This window comes from Mobula birostris, chromosome 26, assembly GCF_030028105.1.
Source record: "Mobula birostris isolate sMobBir1 chromosome 26, sMobBir1.hap1, whole genome shotgun sequence".
Taxonomy (NCBI): Eukaryota; Metazoa; Chordata; class Chondrichthyes; order Myliobatiformes; family Myliobatidae; genus Mobula; species Mobula birostris.
The window spans coordinates 11,156,316-11,180,655 of record NC_092395.1 but is presented as its reverse complement, the minus strand read 5'-3'; the positions used below and the strand labels follow the sequence as shown (position 1 = coordinate 11,180,655).

Sequence of the window (24,340 nt, the reverse complement as noted above, 5' to 3'; positions counted from 1 at the left end):
TTCTTGCTGCTGCCTCAGGACTCACATCACCAGGTTCAAGAACTGTCACTACCCCTCAACCATCAGGCTCTTGAATAAAAGGGGATAACTACATTCCACTTCACTTGCCCCGTCATTGAAATGTTCCCACAACCAATGATCTCACTTAAAAGGACTCTTTATCTCATGTTCTTGTTAGTTATCGCTATTTATTTATATTTGCATTTGTGCAGTTTGTTGTCTTCTGCACTCTGATCTTTCACTGATCCTATTATAGTTACTATTCTATAGATTTGCTGAGTATGCTCACAGGAAAATGAATCTCAAGGTTGTATATGGTGACATATATGCACTTTGATAATACATTTTACTTTGAATGTTCAAGTTTATTGAGGAGAACCATGGAAGAGGACTGATGGGAACTTTGCTACTAGAAGCCAAGTACAACATACGCTCAATGGCCTCCTTAATGCTAAATGAATACCTTGACTGTTATATTTGGAAGTAGGGCACGTGGCCAAGTGATTAAGGCATTGGACTAGCTACCTGAAGCCGAGCCCCAGCCGAGGCAGCGTGTTGTGTCCTTGAGCAAGGCACTTAATCACACATTGCTCTGTGATGACACTGGTGCCAAGCTGTATGGGTCCTAATGCCCTTCCCTTGGACAACATTGGTGTCGTGGAGAGGGGAGACTTGCAGCATGGGCAACCGCTGGTCTTCCATACAACCTTGCCCAGGCCTGCACCCTGGAGAGTGAAGACTTTCCAGGTGCAGATCCATGGTCTCGCAAGACTAACGGATGCCTTTTTAAATTTGGAATTAAAAGTCCTGTATCATCAGTAATCTGCTATGGATTTCCCCTTGTACTACCTTGATGTGATGAGGTGAAACGCTCGGACACAAGACCTGCATGACCTGCTGAATTCCACCAGAATTTTGTGGGTGCTACCCTGGATTTCCAGTATCTGCAGAAATTCTCCTGTTTACAAAGTGCTTCCACCTTATCTTGGTAGATGACAATAATAAACTAGTTACTAATTATCCTAAGCACATGATGTGTTGCAGGAACCAATAATAAACAGCATGGCATTTAGTTTTGAACTAAGTTGGATACCTTCAAGCATTATGGCTAATGACTGATATCTATTCAGCTAGCCAGTGCCGAGTTGTTATTTTCAGATCAGTGTGACTGAAGAAAACCCGAGTGGTTATCTGACGGAAATTGTATGAGAGTGAACAGAAGACAAGAGTTCCCAACCTTGTTTATGCCATGGACTAATACCATCGAGTAAGGGGTCCGTGAACCCCAGGTTGGGAATCATGAGAGACTATCTTTTGTTAAAAATATCCACCACAAGCAAACTCAGAAACAGGATGAATTAAATTCAGAGAAGGACAGCACAATATATTTGACAAGTTGGGCATGGTTTACATATTTTCAAAAATATATATATTTTATTTAGAGATACAGTGCAGTAACAGGCCCTTCTGGCCCAATGAGCCTGCTTAAACCCATGTGACCAATTGACCTACTAACCCGTAAGGCTTTGGAATGTGGGTGGAAAGCGGAGCACCCGGAGAAAACCCAGATGGTGACGAGCAGGACGTACAAACTCCCTACAGACAGAAGCAGGAATTGAACCTGCGTTGCTGGCGCTGTAATAGTGTTACACTAATCGCTGCGGTACCGTGCGGCCCTTCTTCACAGCCGAGCACAGTTCAATCTGTGCCTTGCCTCAGCAAGACCCTTTCCAAGTGATATGAACATTTACAATGGAAGCCGGCATGTAGAGAAAAAGCTAAGGGTGTGCGTGTGTGTTTCATACAAACATTAAAAGTTAAACTGTAAGACACAGTAACTCCACAAAGAGGATATGCAAAGGAGAAGTGTAAGTTATTACCCAGCTGAAATTCTTATTTTTTTTAGATTATGAGAACACTCAGTCCTCTTTTATTGTCATTCAGAAATGCATACATGCATGAAGAAATGATACAATGTTTCTCCGGAGTGATATCACAGAAAACAGGACAAACCAAAGACTAACACTGACAGAACCACATAATTATAACATATAGTTACAGCAGTGCAAAGCAATACCATAATTTGATGAAGAACAAACCATGGGCACGGTAAAAAAAAGTCTCAAAAGTCCCCGAGTCAATTGACTCCCGAGTCCCCGATAGCAGGCGGCAAAAGGGAGAAACTCCCTGCCATAATCCTCCAGGCACCGTCAACTTGCTGATGCCTTGGAAGCAGCCGACCACAGCCGACACTGAGTCCATCCATCCGAAAACTTCGAGCCTCCGACCAGCCACTCCGATACAGCCTCCCGAGTGCCATCCTCTGCCCAGCACCTTGGACCTCTCCCCGGCTGCTGAAACAAGCAAAGCCGAGGATTTTGGGGCCTTCTGCTCTGGAGATTCCGGTTACCACACGGTAGCAGCGGCAGCGAAGCGGGCATTTCAGAAGTTTTCCAGATGTTCCTCCGTACTCTCACGTCTGTCTCCATCACATCAGGATTGTGCACGGTCCGCTACTTGACAGATAACAGATATTCATCACCGGAAAGGCCGCGCGCACTGCTGTTGTGCCGCCATCTTCTCCTCCCACATTTTATTCTTCTTTTAATTCCTCAGGTAAATATCTCTCAAGAAAGCCAAATACCAGGAGCTGGTGGAGCAGTGCCAGAGACAGGGGTGGAGGGCACATTGTGAGTCTACAGAGGTGGGATGCAGAGGTTTTGGTAGTTGCTCGCTGTGCTGAACCTACTCTCTCCTTGGAATTACGGGGGCTGCAAAGGAAAGAGTCACTGGGATCATAACAGAGGCTGCTGAGCGAGCCTCCAGTTGGTTATGGATCAAGAGGTGTGACCTGTGGACCAGTGCTGCTGCGACACAAGCCAGAGCCAGTTCAGCACTGGCTGGGTTGCCTGGGCGAGAGTGTCTGATGTTGAAAGACCAGAAACACCCAGTGACCCCGGGTTCCATCACTGATGATATGTCCCAGTGCATCCTCGGATGTGTCTCAGCATCAGAGTTCAAATATACAGCCCACTTTGTGCTGTTCTCAAGACAGATCCATTTCCAAAGTAGTAAAATACAGCAAGATAACTCTGGGACTTGGAAAGAGTCACGGCGAAGCCATCTAAAGGCGGCAATTTCAATTACTTGGCCTCCAGTGTGAGTGGATCCTAATGTCATAGCTGTGCCAAGCCAAGTGGAGGCACTTAATAAATTATATTTGACACGGTTTAATACCTTTCTCAATTGGCCCATTAAAGGTACTTAAAGTTTACAAATCGCAGCAGAGATCCAAGTAAGGTCATAACAAAAGCAACCCGGGCCGGCTGGTGGCGCAACAACGTCGGTGCCGGACCCGGGAGCGGAGGTTCCCGAGTTTGAAACCAGTCGGGTCCGTCCCCAAGTACGCTTCCCATCCGTGCCGGGTTGAGTGTCGAGAACGCAACTCGACCTCGTAAAACAAAAAGGGAAAATACGCGAAAATGTCTGTGTGAGGAGTGGCATGCCACACAGTCTCTCTCCCTCTCGCTCCGCACCTTGTAAAAAAGCCATGAAGAATCCATCATCACGGACGCACGCACGGACCCGCACACGCAGACGCACAGACTCGCATGCACGCAGGCACACACAAAAAAAAAAGAAAAGCAACAGGGTAGTGTAGAGGTTAGTGCATTGCGATTATAGTGCCAGCTGCAAGATCGGGATTCAACTCCTGCTGCTGTCTGTAAGCAGTTTGCACGTTCTTCCCACACGTGGTTTCCTCCAGATGGTCTGGTTTCCTCTCACATTCTGAAGACGTATGGGTTAGGGTTGGTGAGCTGTGGGTGTGCTACATTGCCACCAAAAGCCTGGCGACCCTTGCACAATCCTCGATGATTTGATTAGCACATTGCACTGTATGTTTTGATGCATATATGTGACCAATAAAACTAAACTTTAATCTTTAATCTTCGGACCAGAGTTTGTTTGCCAGTTGCAATATACACTTGAGGCTACTGGTAAAGGGAGGTTTAACTAGTGACTGTTCTTTCAACATTGAATGTAGAACAGTATGGCACAGGAACCCAGCCCTTTGGCCCAAACTAGCTAAAAAGTAAATCAAAAAAACCCCAAAACCTAATTCTTCCTACCTGCACAATGTCCACATCTCTCTATCTTCCTTATATCCATGTGCCTATCTAAACGTCTCTTAAAAGCCTCTAATATATTTGTCTCTATCACCATACCAGGCAGTGCAATCTAAGCATTTACCACACTCTGAGTAAAAAACTTACCCTCGTATCCTCTTTGAACCTACCCCCCCCTCACCTTCAATGCATGCCCTCTGGTATTAGATATTTCTACCCTGGGAAAAAGATACGGTCTGTCTACTCTATCTATGCCTCTCCTAATCTTACAAACGTCTATCAGATCTCTCCTCAGCCCTCGGTGCTCCAGAGAAAGCAACCCAAGTTTGTTCAGCCTCTCATGATAGCACATGCCCTCTAAACCAGGCAGCATTTTGGTAAAACTCTTCTGCATCCTCTCCAAATTGATATTTAACTATATCCTCAAATTAACTGTTTTTTTAATGCATCCACATCAATGTTACAAGAGGTGACTTTCCTTCATTCTTGCATTGAACTGTATCAATCTATTGAGAAAACTTCTGCCCAAGAAATCTGCAGCAAATTATAAACACAAGAGATTCTGCAGATGCTGCAAACCCAGAGCAGCACACACAAAGTGCTGAAGGAAATCAGCAGGTCAGGCAGCATCTATAGAGGGGAATAACCGGCTGAAGTCCAGCAGTCGCAGCACCTGTTGCATTTCCTTTGTGTTATTAGAAAAGGTAAGGCAACCATTCAAATTTACTTGCTTAAAGTTCATTAAACTCCATTATCTTTCAAAGTTTAAAGTTCAACATACATTATCAAAGTATGTATACTATATATAAACTTGAGATTTGTTTCGTTACAGGCAGCCACAATGCAAAGAAACCCAATACAACCCGTTAAAAATTGACAGTTAAACACCCAATTGTGCAGGAAAAGAAACTAATTGTGCAAACAGTAAAAGTAAGCAAATAGCATTCAGAACTGAAGTTCACAGAAGTGAGTCCACAGCCAGTTCGTTGCAGGCCGTGACATCCGGTCAGGGCAGAGAAAAGTAAACCTTCTGCTTGAAGGGGCGTCCATCCGAAACTCTAGCAATTTCTTATTCCACCAATGTTACTTGTTCTCCTGCATATTCGCAACATTTTCAGTTTCTATATTAGATTTTTGATAAAGGCAGGAATCCCAAGTGACAAAATAATGAAATGGAAAATATTCCACTGGTAATTTGTCTTGTGAAATGAATACAAAAATATTCAAGCACCCAGGATAGAGATGCTATCTGAATAATTGCATTCACTATTCACCCATGGATTAAAATTAATTTACCAGACCCAGAAATAAGGCTGAGTGCTCTTTGGATCTTTGACATTAAAGTACATTTATGATCAAAGTAATGTATGCAGCATAAAACTCAGATCCGTCTTTCCACAGCCAGGAAACAAAGTAACACCATGGAACCCGTTCAAGAGAACATCAAACATCCACTGTGCAAAACTAAAGAACAAATCACGCAAAAGGCAAAAAAATGATCAAAAACACAGAATATAAAACACGAAACCACATTGAAACAGTCAAGAAATGTTCAGTTTAGTTCGATTCAGTTCAATTTGGTGCTGTTGCAGTTCATTGTCACAGATATTAAAGTTTTTATGTAAAACTACCAATCTTCTGAAATATTCAATCACTTTCAACAAAAACATTACAGGTGTAGGTGTCTGAATACCCACAATCAATATTTTAGGAATGGTGTCTTCCCCTCTGCCATCAGATTACTGAGGAGTCCACAAACTCATGAACACAATTTCACTATTCCTCTTTCACATTAATTATTTATTAATTTACTTTATTGTCACCAAACAATTGATACTAGAGCATACAATCATCACAGCGATATTTGATTCTGCGCTTCGTGCTCCCTGGAGTACAAATCGATAGTAAATACTAAAAATTTAAATTATAAATCATAAATAGAAAATAGAAGAATGGAAAGTAAGGTAGTGCAAAAAAGCCGAGAGGCAGGTCCGGATATTTGGAGGGTACGGCCCAGATCCAGGTCAGGATCCGTTCAGCAGTCTTATCACAGTTGGAAAGAAGCTGTTCCCAAATCTGGCCATAGGAGTCTTCAAGCTCCTGAACCTTCTCCCGGAGGGAAGAGGGACGAAAAGTGTGTTGGCTGGGTGGGTCGTGTCCTTGATTATCCTGGCAGCACTGCTCCGACAGCGTGCGGTGTAAAGTGAGTCCAAGGACAGAAGATTGGTTTGTGTGACGTGCTGGGCTGTGTTCACGATCTTCTGCAGCTCCTTCTGGTCTTGCACAGGACAACTTCCATACCAGGTTGTGGTGCACCCTAGAAGAATGCTTTCTACAGTGCATCTATAAAAATTAGTGAGGGTTTTAAGGGACAGGCTAAATTTCTTGCTTTATTTATTGTAACCTTTAATAACTTATTATGCCTACATTGTACTGCTGCCACTAAACTACAGATTTCATGACTTATGCCAGTGACAATAAACCTGATTCTGATTTTTAAAAAATTTGACCTTCACAAATACAACAAATAAATCGGCATGCCACAAATACTTCTTATATTTTAAAACTGCAATTTGATTGGCTGCTTGGCCGGCTTTACGTCCTCACACATACTCTAGCGCAGATGCCCAACAATAGCAAATATCAGGAAAGATCAAATCTACAGCACAAGGAGTGCCAGATGTTTGCATGCAGCTTTCCCTGATGTTGAGCCGTTCACTGCAAAAACTCCAGACCAAATGCACAGTCTGAAGCCGCAGTTTTCAATGATCAGTGAGAACGCTGAGATGAAACAAATCTCAGATATTAGAGTCATAGAGAAGTACAGCCCAGAAACAGGCCCTTCGGCCCATTCCATCTGTGCTGAGCCATTTAAACTGCCTATTCCTATCGACCTGTCCTCCACATTCTGCCCTGATGGTTTGATTTCTAATACTGTGTTCTCAGCAGCTTGGTAGTCATAGTCATACTTTATTAATCCCGGGGGAAACTGGTTTTCGTTACAGTTGCTCCATAAATAATAAATAGTAATAGAACCATAAAGAGTTAAATAGTAATATGTAAATTGCAATAAGTCCAGGACCAGCCTATTGGCTCAGGGTGTCTGACCCTCCAAGAGAGGAGTTGTAAAGTTTGATGGCCACAGGCAGGAATGACTTCCTATGACGCTCTGTGTTGCATCTTGGTGGAATGAATCTCTGGCTGAATGTACTCCTGTGCCCATCCAGTACATTATGTAGTGGATGGGAGACATTGACCAAGATGGCATGCAACTTAGACAGCATCCTCCTTTCAGACACCACCGTGAGAGAGTCCAGTTCCATCCCCACAACATCATTGGCCTTACGAATGAGTTTGCTGATTCTGTTGGTGTCTGCCGCCCTCAGCCTGCTGCCCCAGCACACAACAGCAAACATGATCACACTAGCCACCACAGACTCGTAGAACATCCTCAGCATCATCCGGCAGATGTTAAAGGACCTCAATCTCCTCAGGAAATAGAGACGGCTCTGACCCTTCTTGTAAACAGCCTCAGTGTTCTTTGACCAGTCTAGTTTATTGTCAATTCGTATCCCCAGGTATTTGTAATCCTCCACCATGTCCACACTGACCCCCTGGATGGAAACAGGGGTCACCGGTACCTTAGCTCTCCTCAGGTCTACCACCAGCTCCTTAGTCTTTTTCACATTAAGCTGCAGATAATTCTGCTCACACCGTGTGACAAAGTTTCCTACCGTGCAGTGCTTACTGTCCTCCTAGCTCTGAACCAAAAATAAATTACTTTGAAACATTGCCAATATGAAAACAAAAGGTTACAAACTTTAATTTAGCAGTACGGAGTCCAAATGAGTACTAAACCTTCTCACAGCATAAAGCTACAAGAATTCTTCAGCTGTGAATTCAATATCTACAAGATGAAGTTAGCTCACCTACCCACACATTAATCAACAGAGCAATATATAACTAGCTGCACTTGCTTGGCAGAAGATTGCCCAATGCATTAATTAATTTTTAAAGAATAGTTTCCAAGGGGATTTTATTGAACATTATTGAATTTTGAAAGGCATAGGTAGAGTGGGCATGGAGAGGATGTTTCCAATAATGCGAGAGTCCAGGACCAGTGGGCACTGACTCTGAACAGAATGACATCCCTTTACAACAGAGATGAGGAAGAATTTATTTAGCCAGGGGGTGGTGGATCTATGGAATTCATTGCCACAGACGGCTGTGGGGGCCAAGTCATTGGGTATATTTAAAGCAGAAATTGATAGGTTCTTAATTAGCCAGGATGTCAAAGGTTATGGGGAGAGGGCAGGAAAATAGGACTGAGGGGGATAATAAATCAGCATGATGGAATGGCAGAACAGACTCGATGGGCTGAATGGCCTAATTCCTCCTATGTCTGATGCTCTTATGGTTTTACTTTGGAAAATGTTGTGCCTTTTATCATTTTCTGCATTAATAGAAATCAAAATGGATTGATCCACAAAAATATCACTTGTGTTAACCATGGCCTAGTCAAGTTTTGGGTCAAGAGCTACTCCAGAGATTTAGTGTCAAAATCTAACCCAAGTCCCCAGTGCAGTATTGAGGGAGTGTTTCAGATTCCCGGAAAATATTTTAACTGAGTACCCAGTTAGCCTTCTCCAATAGAGAAAAATTAATTCATCTGTCAATAGTCCAGAGAGCTGTAGAGGTACCCAGATCAACCTGGCTGACACATTTTCTATATTACAGCAGTGGCAACATTTCAAAAGTAGCTCAATTGCTGGAAAGTAGATTGGGATGACAATGTTACGCAAAGCAGAGAAACACTGAAGACAAACAAATTTGTTTCCTGTGAATGTACATGGCAAAGTAAAGATTTAATTCTAACCTTTGCAAAACATCAATGAAAAGTAGATACTTACATTCACATGGAAAATGATTTAGTATGTTTGAGACTGAGATTAATATAATGTTCACAAGCTCAAAGTAAATTATTATTGAAGTACATATATGTCATCATATTCAACCCCGAGATTCATTTCCTTGTGGGCATTCACAGTAAATACAAGGAAGGAAACACGATAGAATCAATGAAAAGCCGAACACAATACAGACAGACAAAACCAATGTGCAAAAAGACAACAGACTGCACATGCAAAACAGAAAAAGCACAACATAATAATATTAATAAATAAATAAACAATAAATATCAAAAATATGAGATGAAGAGTCCTTGAAAGTGAGTCCATAGGTTGTGGGAACATTTCAATGATGGGGCAAGTGGAGTTGAGTGAAGTTACCCCCTTTGGTTCAAGAACCTGATGGTTGAGAGTTTATAGCTGTTCCTAAACCTGGTGGGGCAGGTCCTGAGGCACTTGTACCTCCTTTCTGCTGGCAGCAACAAGAAGAGAGCATGTCCTGGGTGGTGAGAGTCCTTGATGATGATAAAGCAATAAAAGGAAATACAAAATGACAAAAAGTAAAATCAAACAAATAAAATACATGAAATTCTGACAGGACTTTATAAGTTAAATATAGGAGAGTTATGAATAAAGGTAGGCAATTTAAAATACTTGTATTTTGGTGTCATAAATAATACACTACGGCACTTTGGAAAGGCAAGATGAAAGATGCATTTATCTTTTCAGATGTCTAACGTAATGCTTGGTCATGTGTCTAATCTAAAATACCCTGAGCATCTGAGCACATTATCTGGAAGAAGTGACATCATTTTAATGATGGTGGCATAATTTTAGAGAGTGGTGGATGCATGGAACGTGGGGTGGTGGCAGAGGCAGATACATTAGGGGTATTTAAGACGGACAGGTACAGGGATGATACAAAAATGGAGGGCTGTGGAGGAGGGTAAGGTTAAATTGACCTTAGAATAGGTTATAATGTCGGCTCAACTTCGTTGGCTGAAGGACCTGTTGTGTCCTATATTCTATGTGAAAAGAATAAAATTAATATTCTCTGCTAAGTCTTGGTTTTCCAGAAATTAAACCAAATATGCATACTGCCATGGCGATGAGCCTCTTGCTTGGAAATGACTTTCTGAAGATTCTACAGAGTTGTGTGCTTTCACACTCAGCAGTACCCTCTGTGACGATAAATCACAGGGAGGAGCTACATGGCAGAAATGCAACTTGTCTGTAGTTTTGATAATGAGGATACGTGCAAGGAATAGCTAGATATGGTACTAGACTCATAGAGTGAGACTGAGGAATGGTCTAGGTTTCATCTATGTACCTATCCAAGAGTGTCTTAAATGTCCCTAATGTATCTGCCTGTACCACACACCTTGGAATACATCCACGCTAACCAGTAGGCACTCATCCTCTATTAATCCCATTGCCCAGCCCATGGCCTGTGCTAGCAAATTTCAAAACCTCATTTAGAGAATTTTTTCTTTTTTTTTGAGATACAGTATGGATTAGATCCATGTGGCTCCAGCCCAGCAAACCCCGATTTAATCCTAGCCTCATCACACGACAATCTACAATGATCAATTAAACAGTAGGTCTTTGGTCAGTGGGAGGACATGCATGCAGTCACGGGGAGAACGTACAATCTCCTTACAGGCAGCGGTCGGAATTGAACCTGTATCACTGGACCTGTAAAGCGTTGTGCTAACCACTCCACTACCGCGCTGCTCTAAATGCTAGCAATGGCTCTGCTTGCACCACTCTCTCAGGAAGCGCATTCCAAGCTCTCACCACTCTCTGGTTGAAGGTCTCCCTCAGATCTCTCTGCTGGGTTTTAAACCTCAAACTTCCTTAAGGAAAATAGAATGTGATTTAAGTTACTCATTAGGAGCCGTTTTATTGCATACTTTTTCTTCCCAGGAAGAAGAGGTAAAAAATGCATGAGGAACCAGGACGATCAGAGATCACCTGCATGGAAGACAACAGAAGAACTGAAACAGGCAAATGTTGTTGAACAACCGCAGCACACTTTGGTTGCTTTCATTCTTCATCTGAAACAAATTCTTCCAATCGACCCAAATTTTTGATTCAAGTTCTTCGCAAAAGCTGTTATTTTCTTGTGAAACAAATGCAAGTTAACAAGTTTAACTCTGCAATGTTTTAACTTACAGAGTGAGATTCTACTTGAAGGATGGTGCAAAATTGTAGCCACCCATGAGAAAAGATGCTTATTCAATTACTGGGTGTGTTATTAGAGACAGCAAGTTTGACAGAGCCAAATTTTGAGCTCTTTATGCCTAACATATGATATTATGTAATTACAAAGATTTATTTGCTTTCTTGATGTCTTGTACATATGCACACAGTACGATTGCATATACGCACTGGACAACTGGGGGTTGGTCTCATTTCTTATAATTGGATCCTTTCAGGTTCCTTGCTCTGTGACTGCTAGTAAGCAAACAAATCTCAAGGTTGTATAATTTAAACATTCTTTGAAAATAAATGCACTTTGAAATATCTTTGAGCCATTTAACGCAAAGGCCATTCTACCAGAGGATCATAAACACAAGAGCTTCTGCAGATGCTGGAAATCCAGAGCAACACACACAAATTGCTGGAAGAACTCCGCAGGTCAGACAGCATCAATGGAAACAATTGCCGAGACCTGAAGAAGTTAGAAATTCAAAGTTCAAAGTACATTTATTATCACAGTATGTACACATTATACAACCTTGAGATTCGTCTCCTTACAGGCAGCCACAAAATAAAGAAACCCGAAAGAACCCATTGAAAAAGAAAATGGTCAAACACCTAATATGTGGAAGAGAAACAAATAGTGCAAACAATAAAAGTAAGCAAAGAATATTTAGAACTGAAGTTCATGAAAGTGAGTCCACAGCCATGAAGCCAGTTACAGACGAGCCAGGAGCCTGCTCGTTGCAGGCCACAGCCTCAGTTCAGTGCAGAGACGAGTACACCTCACCGAGCACTGAGCTGAACATCGACCCATCCCTCTCCTCTGGCTCCGACACCCTGACATTTTCAATCTGGCCCAGTGCTTAAATTGGTGTCGTTACTCACTCCTGCACCCAGGCCCTGCCACTCCAATACGCTCTCGGACCCGGAACTCACTGCCCCAACCTTTCCAATCTGGTCTGGCGCTTAAGTAGGTCAGAGATCGGCTTGTTCCTCGCTCTCGGGCCCAGGCCCCAAGGGTGTCAGTCTGACACTGTTTATTCATTTCCATAGATGCTTTCTAACCTGCTGAGTTCCTCCAGCACTTTTTCTGTGTTGTCCTACCAGATGAGTGGTCTTCATCCTGTGTGGAAATTTGCAAAGCCGAATTCTTCATGATTGCTAGTCACTTTGTTCTGAATTGATCAATCAGCCAGGCCTTAATTCATACACCTTCAAAACAAAGTTAGATTCGACAAGCGAAGGATTTTAAAATCACAAGCCATGTTATGTTGTTGCAATAGACTCAGCTGCTATAGATACGGGATTCTTTGATACAATCCAACAGAAATCCACCAATTTCCCTTCAACCACATTAAGCAACTCCTAAACACTTACAACTGCAATTCTGATCAAAAATCTTCAGACTGAGAAGCCACCTCTGATTCCCTCTCCATAGATGCTGCCTGACCTGCCAAGTGTTTCTTGCATTCTCTGCTCCTATTTCAAATGCATCACACCAACAACTCCACTGTTTTTCTCAGTTGATGTGCATATAAAGGATTAGCTTTATTTGTCACACGTACATTGAAATACACAGTGAAATATGTCGCTTACATCGAATCAAACCAGTGAGCATTGTGCTGGGCAGCCCACAAATGTCAACAGGCTTTTGGTACCAACATAGCCCGCCCTGAACTCACTAATCCTAAGCGTATGTCTTTGGAATGTGGGAGGAAACCAGAGCACCTGGAGGAAACCCAAGCGGTGATAGAGAGAACATACAAACTCCTTACAGACAGCAGCAGGAATAGCGTTACGCTACGCTACAGTGCCACTCCTCTAGTGGCGCAATGGTAGCGTAATAATCCAAGCACTGATTAACGTTCAGATTTTTATTTTTAGGCTTTTAGGAAAAAAAAATCTAATATTAAATATATGAAGGTTGTAATCTGCATGCTAAAAGATAGCTCCTTAGGAACTACTGTTATAGAAACAGGACACAAACAGGAAATACAAAACGAACGATTGAAAGATAGCAAGGCTGCAGCTTTGTCAAAGAATCTTTATTAGCCTCATGAAGGTTTTTACAAGGTGCCTTTTTTTTAATGTAATTGCAAATATATCACACCTGTAGGTGGGGAATTGTCTCGAAAAGGAGGACTCATGCAGATTTCTTCCTCGGGTTCTTCCACTAGTGGACAGGGAGGGGCTAGGTTGGTGCCCCTCAATTTTGTAGTGGGGGGGCACATGAGTGGCAGCAGTCCTATTGTTTTTAAGAAATGTAATGAAATGCTACTTACCATATTGACTGTGAATGTAAGAAAGTACAAAGTTCAAATTTTATTACAGGAGATTCATTTTCCTGTGCGCATATTCAGCAAATCTACAGAATAGTAACTATAACAGGATCAGCGAAAGATCAACCAGAGCGCAGAAGACAACAAACTGTGCAAATACAGATATAAGTAAATAGTAATAAACAACAAGAATGAGGTAATGAAATAAAGAATCCTTGAAGTGAGATCATTGGTTGTAGAACAATTTCAATAATGGGGTGAGTGAGTGTAGTTATCCCCTTTTATTTAAGAGCCTGAAGGTTGAGGGATAGTGACGGTTCTTGGACCTGCTGGAGTGAGGCTCGTGTACTTCCTACTGCTGGCAGCAGCGAGTAGGGGGTACGGCCTGGCTGGCGGAGATCTCTGATGATGGGTGCTGCTTTCCTGTGACAGTGTTTATGTAGATGTGCTCAATGGTTGGGAGGGCTGCACCAACGATGTGCTGGGTCCAATCCACTACCTTTTGTAGGATCTTCTGCTGAAGGGCAATGGTGCTTCCATACCAGGCTGTGATGCAGCCAAGCAATATACTCTCCACCGCACATCTATAAAAGTGTCAACAAACAAGGCATTGTGCAGTTTATTCTTGTAAATATTTTTTTTATTACGAATAAAGTTTATTTTGATTATAAACAGTTTTCTTCCTGACAGTGCATAATGTACTGCAGCAATATCACCAGAGTATCTTTTCCAGTCACTCCCTATGGCAGAGAGGTAAGTTATCACAGTACACTGTTGGATGAACATCAATTACACTAAAGTAGCTACCACCATTGTAACGAACAACACTGCCAGTAATTGGGAGAGAAACAAAGATAGGAATGAGGTTTGAATCATAGTTCCAATTTACTAATGGACCTCATCCACAGTCCTGGCAGTGGAAAATCTAAAACATGCAACACAATGGAACCACTAATATGTACTGACATCACTATGATTTGTTAATGGAGCTCAAATTGTCAGTCATTGTTGACAGTCCAAGCACAGAAGTAGTGTGAGAATAGGAAGTCAAGTTCTGTGTCAATATCGATGGATCGGTGTCAACACGATTTCCAGGATATTTTTTTTTAAAAACAGTTTGTTCATCACAATAGAGACAGCTGTCAATACTTAACCTTATTTTTAACCTTGGCAGCTGAAGAGCAGCAACAGCCTGCTGCAATACTCTCAGTGGCCACTTTCAGAGGTGCAGCAGCCTACCAAATAAACCCAGTGCGGTCTTCTGCTGCTGTAGTTCATCCACTTCAAGGTACACTTGGCTGTGAATTCTCTCATTAACAAGGCACTTCTGCCCACCAAACTGCTGCTCACTGGACGTTCTCTGCACCATTCTCTGTAAACTCTAGAGACTGTTGTGCGTGAAAATCCCAGGAGACCAGCAGTTTCCGAGATACTCAAACCACCCCATCTGGCACCCAACAATCATTCCACGGTCAAAGTCACTTAGATCGCATTTCTTCCACATTCTGATGTTTGGTCAGAACAACAACTAAACCTCCTGACCATGCCTGCATGCCTTTTCATTCTTCCTTTTTAATTTCTTTCACTGACTCTGTTATGCTTGTTATTCTATTATGGTTTCGTTGAGCATGTTTGCAAGAAAATGAATCTCAGGGTTGTATCTGGTGACATATGAACTTTGATAATAAATTTAGTTTGAACTTTGATGTATTGAGTTGCTGCCACATGATTGGCTGATTAGATATTTGCATAAGGTGTACCTAATAAAGTGGTCACTGAGGGTATCGGTCAACAGCATAAATGAACCGCGTAAATCAAAAGCCACTACAGCTCACCCCTCCCCAACAACCTGGAACTGCCAGAAGACCAGGAGTTTAGAGCTCACACTTCAGCAGAATTACAGTGCGACGTCTGACTTCTCTATCACAGCCTCTGAATCAGAATCAGGTTTATTATCACCGGCATGTGATGTGAAATTTGTTAACTTAGCAGCAGCAGTTCAATGCAATACATAATATAGAAGAGAAAAAAAAATAATAATAAATAAAACATAATAAATAAACAAGTAAATCAATTACGGATATTGAATAGGTTATTTAAAAATGTGCAGAAAAACAGAAATACTGTATATTAAGAAAGTGAGGTGGTGTCCAAAGCTTCAATGTCCATTTAGAAATCAGATGGCAGAGGGGAAGAAGCTGTTCCTGAATCGCTGAGTATCTCCTACCTGATGGTAACAGTGAGAAAAGGGCATGCCCTGGGTGCTGGAGGTCCTTAATAATGGATGCTGCCTTTCTGAGACACCGCTTTGTAAAGATGTTCTGGGTACTTTGTAGGCTAGTGCCCAAGATGGAGCTGACTAGATTTACAACCTCCTGCAGCTTCTTTTGGTCCTGTGCAGAAGCCCCTCCATACCAGACGGTGATGCAGCCTGTCAGAATGTTCTCCACAGTACAACTATAGAAGTTTTTGTGCGTATTTGTTGACACGCCAAATCTCTTCAAACTCCGAATAAAGTAAAGCCGCTGTCTTGCCTTCTTTATGACTACATCGATATGTTGGGACCAGGTTAGATCCTCAGAGACCTTGACACCGAGGAACTTGAAGCTGCTCACTCTCTCCACTTCTGATCCCTCTATGAGGATTGGTATGTGATCCTTCGTCTTACCCTTCCTGAAGTCCACAATCAGCTTTTTTGTCTTTCTGACATTGAGTGCCAGGTTGTTGCTGTGGCACCACTCCACTAGTTGGCATATCTCACTCCTGTACGCCCTCTTGTCACCACCTGAGATTCTACCAACAATGGATGCATCGTCAGCAAACTTGTAGATGGTGTTTGAGCTATGCCTAGCCACACAGTCATGTGTATACAGAGAGTAGAGCAGTGGGCTAAGCACTAGGAAGTTGAAGATCCAATTACAGAGGGAGGTACAGACTCCTAGGTTCTGCAACTTCTCAATTAGGATTGAGAACTCTTATCAATATGTAGAATTTAGAGCATACAGTACTATGCAAGTCTTAGACATTATATATATACACATATACATACACACATTATATACACATATACACATACACACACACACACACACACATACATATTTATATTAAATAGCTAGGGTGCTTAAGACTTTTGCACAGCACTGTAGTAATTTAATGTATTTAATTGTATTGCTGCCACAAAAAAAAAATTCATGACATATGTGAGTGATGATAAACCTGATTCTGATATGGGTCTCTATTGTGGACTGAGAGTGGGAAGGGGAGCAGGGAGAGGGGAATCATGGTTGGGGAGGGGAAGGGGGGAGGGGGAGGAGGGAGCACCAGAGACATTCTGTACTGATCAATAAACCAATTATTTGGAATCAAATGAATTTGCCTGGTGTTTCAGGGCTGGGTGTGTCTGCACTCACACCAAACCACCCGTCTCTGGCACTCCTTCTCTGCCGCTTGTCCCAAATTCCTCCCGCGGCACTCCACCCTCGCCATTCCCAACATCTTTTGCTTCTGCCAGATTTTCAAACTTGATTTCTGCTCTACATTGACAAAAACAGTACTGTGCAAGCCTTAGGCACCCGAGCTATATACACATACCGAAGACTTTTGCACAGAACAGTAGAGCGCAGGAACAGGCCCCTTAGCCCATCATGTTGTACTGAACTAATCAAACTTGTAATAAAACTAATCCCTTTTACTTGCACAGTGCCCGTATTCGCTGCACATTCTTGTGTCTATGTAAGAACCTCATTAACATCTCCATTGTATATAATGGGGGGATGGGGGTGGGGGGGGAAATTAGGTCAGGAGCTAACTAACAGAGATGCTGCAAATGCTGGAAATCCAGAGCAACACACACAAAATGCAGGAGGAACTCAGCAGGTCAGGCAGCATCTACGGAGGGGAATAAACAGGCAATGTTTTGGGCCAAGACCCTTCTTCAGGACAATTGATATTAAGAACTTTTACAATATAAACAATTGATATTGGTTAGAGGGACCAAGAATAATGTGACCAAATTTGCATTTGACACAAAGATTAGATTAGATTAGATTATGAGGACACTCAGTCCTCGTTCATTGTCATTTAGAAATGCATGCATTAAAAAATGATACAACTTTCCTCCAGAATGGTATCACAAGAAAACATAGGACAAACAAGATGGATGGGTTTGTGAGTTGTGTGGAGAACAGGATGGGACAAGAAGTTGGCAAGTGAACATTATTGACAGAAGATAGGAATATATTCAATTTGGATAGAATAATGATCATGGAAATAAGTTAAACAGAGTGAAATTGCAAAATGCTGCGGTACAAAGAGAGATGAAAATCCAAAAAAAATGAGACACGGTTTGCATGCAGATACAGCAAGTATTTTAGAAGCTAACAAAATGACAGTCTTTTTTGCAAGACGGACAGAGTATAAAAGTAGGAACATTTTAGTGAAACATCTCAGAACATTGGTGAAGCAGCCATTGCAGAACAGAGTGCAGTTTGTAGAAATGGACTAAGTTGCTTTGGAGTGGTAAGGTTGATCACTGAGATGAAGTATTTAGGTTGGCACAATAGTGTAGTGGTTAGCATAATTTTATTACGGCACCAGCGACCCAGATTCAGTTCCTGCCACTGTCTGTCAGTTGATTATATATCCTCCCCGTAACTGTGTGAGTTTCCTCTAACATCTCAGAGGTGTACAATTTAGGAGGTCATTGATCACATGGGTGTAATTGGGTGGCACAGGCTCACTGAGCCGGAAGAGTTTGTCACTGTGCAATCTCTAAATAAAAAAACTAAATAAATAAAAATAATATAAAAGAAACAATTGTACAAAGAGATGTTGGGCTCTATACACAGAGCATGGAAGAATGAGAGGTTGCCTTACTGAAATGTAAGACACTGATAGGGTTTAACAGAATGAATGTTAGAAGGATGCTTCCTTTAATAAGGGCACCTCAAACAATGGAGCATCCGTTAGTCTTGCGAGACCATGGATCTGCGCCTGGAAAGTCTTCACTCTCCAGGGTGCAGGCCTGGGCAAGGTTGTTTGGAAGACCAGCAGTTGCCCATGCTGCAAGTCTCCCCTCTCCACGACACCAACGTTGTCCAAGGGAGGGGCATTAGGACCCATACAGCTTGGCACCAGTGTCCTCGCAGAGCAATGTGTGATTAAGTACCTTGCTCAAGGACACAACACATTCCCTCGGCTGGGGCTCGAACTCACGACCTTCAGGTCGCTAGTCCAATGCCTTAACCACTTGGCCACGGGCCCACCCAACAATGGAGCAGAGTTTCACAGTAAGGGTGAGCTCACAGAGAGCGGTAGGCTGTGTCCATTATTCAGGGAGCAGTGTCTCAGAAAGGCAGCGTCCATTATTAAGGACCTTCAGCACCCAGGGCATGCCCTCTTCATACTGTTACCATCAGGGAGGAGGTACAGAAGCCTGAAGGCGCACACTCAGCGATTCAGTGACAGCTTCTTCCCCTCTGCCATCCGATTTCTAAATAGACATTGAACCCTTGGACACGACATCACTTTAAAAAAATATATACAGTATTTCCATTTTTTGCACGTTTTTTAATCTATTCAACATATGTATACTATAATTGATTTACTTATTTATTTATTTTCTCTTCTAGATTATGTATTGCATTGAAGTGCTGCTGCTAAGTTAACAAATTTCACATCACGTGCCGGTGATAATAAACCTGATTCTGATTCTGCATCGACTGGGATTCTGTTCCCACTGTTGCCTGTAAGGAGTTCGTGGATTCTCCTTACGACCATACTGGTTTCCTCCGGGCGCTTCTGTTTCCTCCCACATTCCAAAGATGCACAGGTTAGGGTTGGTAAGTTGTGGGCATGCTATGTTGGTGTTTGGAAACAGGGCAACATGTGCGGGCTGCCCCAGCACATCCTTGGAAGTGTTGGTCATTGACTCAAATGACACATTTCACTGTATGTTTCAATGTACACGTGACCCAAATAAAGCCAGCCTTCTTTAAGGCAGAGATATTGTAATTCTCTACTGTACCTCAGAGAGTTGGAGGAGCAAAGTTACTGAATGTTATCTTGAATCCTCATAAATTACAGATCTCAATGATCAATTTCTGCAGAAGCAATTTTTCCCCATTGATTCCAGCTGCCCTTAATTGAAGGGAAGGTGTGGAATACAAGTGCTAATTCGTGAAAGAAAAGCCTCCCTCCCTGATTCAACCCACACAATACCCTTGAGCTAATCTTCTGATATTTCTCCCACACAATGAACGAACATTTTGGCCTGATTGCATATGACAAGCAAGAGCGAATTCTCTCAGCATCCTTGATAACCTGAAAATTATAAATGTGCGGCACATAAAAAAATTACAATGCTTTTTCATAGACTCATTGATAACAACAGCAAGGAAAAAAAGCCCTTCAGCCCAACGAATCCATACTGACCAAACCAATTTAAAATAATCCTCAACCTTCACATCAATTCCACCTATATTCTATCACTTTTTCCGTAAACTTGGAGGCAGGATTAGAGTGAAACATTTTTCTAAATGTTAATTCTTTATTTTTATTGAATTCCTTCCTCGTTATAATTGTTGAATGTTACTATTTCGCACCAACACACCACACGCCAATGTATATGGGGAATAAAGTTGATGAACAGCATTGGGAAAAGTTGAGAAACCAGAGCAACCGGAACGTTAAGGAGTCGGTGTATACCACACTCAAGACTACCCTGCCATACAATAAAATCATGGTCAGTCTGATCTTACCCCTCAAATCTACATGGAGCACTGTCTCAGGAAAGCAGAATCCATCATCAAGGACCCTCCCCCAATTTCAAAGTTATGCTGTCTTCTCACTGCTGCCATCAGGAAGGAGGTACAGGAGCTTCAGGATTCACACCACCAGGTTCAGGAATATTTATTACCCCAAACCATCAGGCTCTTGAATCAGAGGGGATAACTTCACTCAGTTTCATTCACCCCAACACTGAACTGTTCCCACACCTATGGACTTAACTTCAAGGATTCTTCATCTCATGTTCTTGATATTAATATTTATTATTTGTTATTATCATTTTGCTGGTTTTGTTTCTTTGTATTTATTGTGAGTGCCCACAAGAAAATGAATTTCAGGGCTGAATATGGTGACATACAGTATTGTGCAAAATTCTAAGGCATATATATAGCTAGGGTGTCTAAGTTTTTTGCACAGTACTGTATTTAACAAGCTGGAGCGGAGAGCGAGTTCATAAATTTGGTAGGTGCAAAGGATGTTGGGAATAGTGAGGGTGGGGTGCCGTGGGAGGGGTGTGGAACAGGTGGTAGAGAAGGAGGGCCAGGGGCGGGGTAGGAATGGCACAGCCCTGAGACACAAGGCAAGATCATTTGATTCCAAACAATTGGTTTATTGATCATTACAGAATGTCTTTCTGGTGCTTCCCGCCTCCTCCCCTCAATACATAAAATTACTACAGTATTGTGCAAAAGTCTCCCACAGTCCTCCATCCTTGCTATTTCCAACACCCTAGCTATATAAATGTGCCAAAGACTTTCACACAGTACTTTGTTAATAACTTTACTTTGAACTTCTGAACAAATCTACCTTCTTGTATGGTCCTCATAGCCCTCAACTGTCCCAAGAATCAAAAACCTATCCCACTTAACCCTGAACGTATAAAATATCTCAGCACTTTGGGGCACAAAATTCCAAACACTGATAGGCTTACCAGAGCAGAAATTTGTCCGTATTTCAGTCGAGGTGTTTAAAAAGATCTTACTTAAAAACTGAAAATGCAGCAACTAACGCACAGATGCTACTCAACACACTGACAGCAATATAAAGTTTCAAATCAATTTCTGTTTATCAGGATAATTAGAACTAAAAGAAACTTTAGAGGAAGAGAAGGGGCTGAGGGCAGAGAAAGAGAGAAATATGGTGAAGACCAGCAAAGAATCAATGGCAAGTTGTAATGGTGCCAGGTGACGGAGTCCACCCAAACAAACATGGCTCTGTCAGCCTAAATATCACCGAGGATCTCACATGGTCTGTACGTACCGGCTGTGTGGTGAAAAAGGCACAACAGCACCTCTTTCACCTCAGACGGTTGGAGAAGTTTGGTATGGGCCCCCAAATCCTAAGAACTTTCTACAGGGGCACAATTGAGAGAACCCCGACTGGCTGCATCACTGCCTGGTATGGGAACTGTACCTCCCTTAATCGCAGGGCCTGCAGAGAGTGGTGCAGGCAGCCCAGCACATAATAGATGTGAACTTCCCACCATTCAGGACACTTACATAGACAGGTGTGTAAAAAGGGCCAGAAGGAGCTGATTCACCCCAATCACAAACTATTCCAGCTGTTACCATCCAGGAAACAGTACCACAGCATAAAAGCCAGGACAAACAGACGCCAGGACAACTTCTTCCACCAGGCCATCAAACTGGTTAATTCATGCTGATACGATTGTATTTCTATGTTATATTCCTATTATTATAAATTACTATAAATTGCACATTGCACATTTAGATGGAGACATAATGTAAAGATTTTTACGCATGTGTATGAAAGATGCAAGTAATGAAGTCAATTCAATTCACTGCAGTGTTTACAGATGAGTTGGAATATCGATAGTTCCTACATGCCCTTACAAAGAATTTTTGAAAAAGTATAGAATCAAAATTACTCAATTAATTTAACTGACAGAGAACTGGAGTCCATACATCGTCATGTGTCTGCCAGCTCCTAAGACAGCAACCCATCGATCCCATTTCTCCATCGTCGCCTTATACAGAAATTTTGTTGTTTTGCAGCAGCAGGACAAAGAGATCAATATTACTACAAATTAAAAGTAAATAAATGGCACTAAGGGATAATAATATGGTAATTTTTTGTTTGCTCTCTTTCACCATCATTCTGTACTGGTGGTTGTTCGTGCTCAATGATGACAGAGAAACCTGTGTGGGAGAGTCTATAAAGTGGAAAGGCCATTGCACTGGGGAAGTTCCAATCTCTCGACCCCAGTGGTACGAGCAAGTGTCACAAACTGGGGTCTTCCTTGGTTGCAGTGGACGACCATGACATGTTCTATTCCTTGTCATGCCCTTCGGTCTCTACGGTGCATATCATCCTATAAACTGCAGTATTGTGTACAGTTCTGGTTACCATCTTACAGGAAGGATGCAATAGTGATAGAGAAAGTGCAGAAGAGATTCACCAGGAAGCTGCTTGGAATATTTATAAGGGGAGATTGGAAAAACTGGGTTTATTCTATCTGGAACATGGTAGGCTGAAGGGTTATCTCATAGAGGTTTATAAGATTATGAGGGACACAGAAAGGACAGATAACCCACAAGACCATACAACATAGGGGCAAAATTAGGCCATTTGGCCCATCAAATCTGCTCCATCATTCCATCATGGCAGATTAATTATCCCTCTCAACCCCATTCTCTTGCCGTTTCCTTGTAACCTTTCAAAGGACTCAAGGTAAATGTATTATCAAAGAATGTATGTAGTATACAACCCTGAGATCCGTCTTTTCCACAGACAGCCATGAAATAAAGAAAACCGTAGAACACATTCAAAGAAAAACATCAAACCCCACCCCCCTCGACCCCTACGCACAAAAAACAAACTGTACAAATGGCAACAAAAAAAAAACACAGAATATTTCAGATCAGCTCAGTGTTCGTTATCTGCAGGCTGCCCCAATTCAAAAAGCATCCAAAAATAGCAACAAAAGAATGACTAGAAAAATAAAACACATCATAACATGAATTAGAGTTCAACCTACAAACTGCACCCATTAAACTTTGCTCCGGCACCATCCTCTAACAGCATCGAGAGAGAAAGAGATATCATTCATACACAAGGATCTTCCCTCGGGAGCAGTGAGAGGGAGAGACCATCACACGCAGATTTAAAGTGAGAGAGGAGAAACTTAGGAGATCATATGCTAAGTTTTTTCATGTGGAGTGCGGTGAATATCTGGAAACAGCTGTCAGAAGTGGTGGTGAAGGCAGTAGATTGACAACATTTGGATAGGTCGATAGAACATGGAACACTACAGTACAGGAACCCGTAGGTGCACAGCCACACCAAAATTCACAAAAGGTTAGTTCTGACACATCTACATCGAAACATAAAGCAAAATGTGTCACTTGTGTCAGTGACCAGCTCAGTCCGAGGATGTGCTGGCAGCAGCCCAGAAGTATCGCCATGCTTCTGGTGCCAACATAGCATGCCCACGACTCACTAACCCTAACCCATACATTTTCGCAATATGGGAGGAAACTCACGCAATCACAGGGAGAACGTACAATCTCCTTACAGGCTGTGCTGGGAGATAAACCCTATCTTACGGCTGTTGCTGTAAAGCATTACACTAACCACTACTCTACCGGAGCACCTATCAGTACAGATTTAAAATGATCAAATACAGAGAATATATTTCACTTCTAACATAAGCCAAATAAACATGCCAGTTCATCCTTACACCTGGAACAGGAAAACAGAACATTTCTTTCTTTAATATCAAGTTGCTTTGTATTTAAGTTTGGCTTATTAGCAAAACTAATATGAATGGAAATTGGTCAAGGTTTTTGTTTCAGAAGGCTGGCCTTTATATTGCAAATGTCAAAGAAACAAAAATGTGGACAGAAAGACTGTGGTGAAGCAGGTGCATGAAATCCCTCCAACTGCTTCTCATTCACTTGGACTGGACAGCCACTGCTGCCTCTATAACTAGTCAATGCTGTAGCAGATTTCCTGTAATACCAGTCACACATAGTGTATGCAAGCACAGATGAGAGATAAATCCCCTTCCAGT

General features: G+C 42.1%; 1 protein-coding gene across 3 annotated transcripts in view; it reads right to left on the bottom strand.

The window, feature by feature from the left end:
* Positions 1–24,340, bottom strand: part of stk11 (serine/threonine kinase 11) — a 136,104-nt gene that overhangs the window by 2,637 nt on the left and 109,127 nt on the right. The gene's annotated exons all lie outside the window — the stretch shown is intronic.